Here is a 4,823-nt window from a genome sequence, read left to right on the forward strand (position 1 = left end):
AAACAGTCAACAAAACTAAGAGACAACCCATGGAATAGGAGAATATTTGCAAATGACATTACAGATAAAGGGCTGATATCCAAGATCTATAAAAAAAACTTCTCAAACAACACTCAAAAAACTAATAACCTTTTCCTATCCCCCTACCCCCCCATGTTGCTTCTCCATGGGATTGGGAGGGAGACAAACCATAAATGACTCTTAATCTCACAAAACAAACTGGGGGTTGCTGGGGGGAGGTGGGATTGGGAGAGGGGGAGCGGGCTATGGACATTGGGGAGGGGAGGCGAACCATAAGAGACTATGGACTCTGAAAAACAACCTGAGGGTTTTGAAGGGTCAGGGGTGGGAGGTTGGGGCAACCTGAGGGTTTTGAAGGGTCAGGGGTGGGAGGTTGGGGGAACAGGTGGTGGGTAATGGGGAGGGCACGTTTTGCATGGAGCACTGGGTGTTGTGCAAAAAGAATGAATACTGTTACGCTGAAAAAATAAATAAAATGGAAAAAAAATTAAAAAAAAAACTAATAACCTAGTCAGAAAATAGGAAGAAGATATGAATAGACATTTCTCCAAAGAAGACATACAAATGGCTAACAGACACATGAAAAAATGCTCCACATCACTAGGCATCAGGGAAATACAAATCAAAACCACAGTGAGACACCACCTTACACCAGTCAGGATGGCAAAAACTAACAGAATAGGAAACAACAAATGTTGGCGAGGATGTGGAGAAAGGGGAACCCTCTTACACTGTTGGTGGGAATGCAAGCTGGTACAGCACTCTGGAAAAGAGTATGGAGGTTCCTCAAGATGTTAAGAACAGAGCTACCCTATGAGCCAGCAGTTGCATTAATAGATATTTACTCCAAAGATACAGATATAGTGAAATGAAGGGGCACCTGCACCCCAATGTTCATAGCAGCAATGTCCACAATAACCAAAATGTGGAAGGAGGCGAGAGACCCTTCAACAGATGAATGGATAAAGAAGATGTGGTCCATATATACAATGGAATATTACTCAGCCATCAGAAAGGATGAATACCCACCATTTGCATCAACATGGATAGAACTGGCGGGGATTATGTTAAGTGAAGTAAGACAAGCAGAAAAAGACAATTATCATATGGCTTCACTCATCTGTGGAACATAAGCAATAGCACGGAGGACCATAGGGAAAAGGACGGAAATCTGAAGGGGGAGAAACCAGAGAGGGAGATGAACCATGAGACAGTGGGAAACAATGACAGACCAGGAAACAATCTGAGGGTCTCAGAGGGGAGGAGGCTAGGGGGAGGGGGTAACAGGGTGATGGGTATTGTGAAGGGCATCTGCTGTGGTGAGCACTGGGTGCTATACTTACCTAATAAATCATTAACACTTCATCAAAAACTAATTATGTGCTATACAGTGGCTAACTGAACATTAAAAAATTACATGCACCCTTACATTTGTTGTGGCATTATTTTCAATAGGCAAGGTATGGAAGGAATCCAAATGTCCATCAATAGATGAATGGATAAAAACTATGTGGTAGGTATGCATGATGGAATATTACTCAGCCATGAAAAGGAATGAGATCCTGTGACAAATGCCATATGATTTCTCTCATGTGGAATTTAAGAAACCAAACAAGCAAACAGAAAGAAATAGAGAAACAAAAACCAGCCTCTTAAGTATGGAGACCAAAATGGTAGTTGCCACAGGGGAGTCAGGTAGAGGATGGGTGAAATAAAGAAAGGGGATCCAGAGTACACGTCCCTTGCTGGGCACTGAATAGTGTATAGAAATGTGGAATCATTATATTATACACCTGAATCTAATATAGTACTGTATATTAATTATACTTCAGTTAAAAAAGAAAGTTAAAAAATAACTTCACATTTATTATTTTGCCTATCTTTTCCTTTGAAGCGGAGTGGTGATAGAGTGACATAATTTAAAATATACCAGGTAAAACTGGTATAATTTTCCTGGTCAATTCGTCCAGCAAAGACTTTTGCTATACCAAGACCAGAGTGAGGACAGAATCCTCCGGACTTGTCCTCATCCCTGCCCGACCCCAGGGCTGAATTCAGAGCTCTGTTGGGGTAACTGATGCAAAATAGGTGTTCATTCAACAAATAATCAGAAAGTCACTGTGTGCCTATGATTGTTCAATAGAAAATGCATTTGTAAATTAATTTTTAGGAAAGATAGCTACCCATGCTCACCAAACCTGGATGTTCAGTATATCCGAAAGTATTTGAAAGTATGCCCTTCAAAAGAAAGATTTCCCTGGAAACATAATGGCCAAAGAGACATACTGGCTGTGGTGTGGCAGTTCTGGAGGGCAGGAATCTAGAACTGGATCTGTGCAGCTACTTGAGGACAGCGCGAATCCATTTACAGATTCTCAACTCCCACACATGCCCTTTCCTAAAACTGCTCCGAAGAGAAACTGCATTTTCCTGGTTCTCCTCTTTCATCTTGCCTTTCACACTTACTCTTCCCTCGATTTACTAACGTGCTTTTCCCACTCCACTGGACACGCATTTCCCTAACATGTGAACATGCAGCCATAAAACACAGTGGTGGGGGGAGCCTCTTGTTAATCTAGGTGCCAAACCCATTCCCTTCCCTCTCATCTCATTGAGATGTGGTTCCAATGTGTTTACTTACAAGTTTTTAAATAATTATTTATAATTATAGTCATAATGTATATTTATAATTATAACAATATATTTATAACATTCATAATAATTATTCAATCATTTATTCATAAATTTTATGAATTTATGAATTTATAAATTTTTTTTTATGGTGTGGATTTCCCTTCCCCAGGGAAAGCTCACAGTCTTATTTATTTTATTTAATCCTTCCCCTTTACTTATTTACAGTTTAGGTGAGTATTAAAGAGGGCACATTGTAGTGATGAACACTGGGTGTTATAAGTGATTAATGAATTGTTGAGCCTTGCATCAAGAACTAATGATGTATTATATGTTGACTAGTTGAACATAATAATAATAATTTAAAAAAAGAGATTTCTAAATGACAATGCTTAGGCCAAATCCAGCCCTCAGGTTTTATTTAACCTACATGGTTTTGTTGATTTTTTTTTATTTGTTTATTTGTTTATTTACAGCATAACAGTGTTCATTGTTTTGGCATCACACCCAGTGCTCCATGCAGTACGTGCCCTCCCTATTACCCACCACCTAGTTCCTCAACCTCCCACCCCCCCCCCCCCCCGCCCCTTCAAAACCCTCTGGTTGTTTTTCAGAGTCCATAGTCTCTCATGGTTCATCTCCCCTTCCAGTTTCCCTCAACTCCCTCTCCTCTCCATCTCCCCATGTCCTCCATGTTATTTGTTATGCTCCACAAATAAGTGAGACCATATGATACTTGACTCTCTCTGCTTGACTTATTTCACTCAGCATAATCTCTTCCAGTCCCGTCCATGTTGCTACAAAAGTTGGGTATTCATCCTTTCGGATGGAGGCATAATACTCCATTGTGTATATGGACCACATCTTCCTTATCCATTCATCCGTTGAAGGGCACCTTGGTTCTTTCCACAGTTTGGCGACCGTAGCCATTGCTGCAATAAACATTGGGGTACAGATGGCCCTTCTTTTCACTACATCTGTATCTTTGGGGTAAATACCCAGAGTGCAATTGCATGGTCATAGGGAAGCTCTATTCTTCATTTCTTCAGGAGTCTCCACACTGTTCTCCAAAGTGGCTGCACTAACTTGCATTCCCACCAACAGTGTAAGAGGGTTCCCCTTTCTCCACATCCTCTCCAACACACGTTGTTTCCTGTCTTGCTAATTTTGGCCATTCTAACTGGTGTCAGGTGGTATCTCAATGTTGTTTTAATTTGAATCTCCCTGATGGCTAGTGATGATGAACATTCTTTCATGTGTCTGATAGCCATTTGTATGTCTTCGTTGGAGAAGTGTATGTTCATATCTTCTGCCCATTTTTTGATATGATTATCTGTTTTGTGTGTGTTGAGTTTGAGAAGTTCTTTATAGATCCTGGATATCAACCTTTTGTCTGTACTGTCATTTGCAAATATCTTCTCCCATTCCGTGGGTTGCCTTTTTGTTTTGTTGACTGTTTCCTTTGCTGTGCAGAAACTTTTGATCTTGATGAAGTCCCCAAAGTTCATTTTTGTTTTGTTTCCTTTGCCTTTGGAGACATATCTTGAAAGAAGTTGCTGTGGCTGATATCGAAGAGGTTACTGCCTATGTTCTCCTCTAGGATTCTGATAGATTCCTGTCTCATGTTGAGGTCTTTTATCCATTTTGAGTTTATCTTTGTGTACGGTGTAAGAGAATGGTCAAGTTTCATTCTTCTACATATCGCTGTCCAGTTTTCCCAGCACCATTTATTGAAGAGACTGTCTTTTTTCCATTGAATATTTTTTCCTGTTTTGTCGAAGATTATTTCACCATAGAGTTGAGGGTCCATATCTGGGCTCTCCACTCTATTCCACTGGTCTATGTGTCTGTTTTTATGCCAGTACCACGCTGTCTTGGTGATCACAGCTTTGTAGTAAAGCTTGAAATCGGGTAACGTGATGCCGCCAGTTTTGTTTTTGTTTTTCAACATTTCCTTAGCAATTCGGGGTCTCTTCTGATTCCATACAAATTTTAGGATTATTTGCTCCAGCTCTTTGAAAAATACTGGTGGAATTTTGATTGGAATGGCATTAAAAGTATAGATTGCTCTAGGCAGTATAGACATTTTAACAATGTTTATTCTTCCAATCCAAGAGCATGGAACAGTCTTCCATCTTTTTGTGTCTTCTTCAGTTTCTTTCATGAGTGTT

The sequence above is a fragment of the Meles meles genome, chromosome 7 (assembly GCF_922984935.1).
Source record: "Meles meles chromosome 7, mMelMel3.1 paternal haplotype, whole genome shotgun sequence".
In the NCBI taxonomy this organism is placed as follows: Eukaryota; Metazoa; Chordata; class Mammalia; order Carnivora; family Mustelidae; genus Meles; species Meles meles.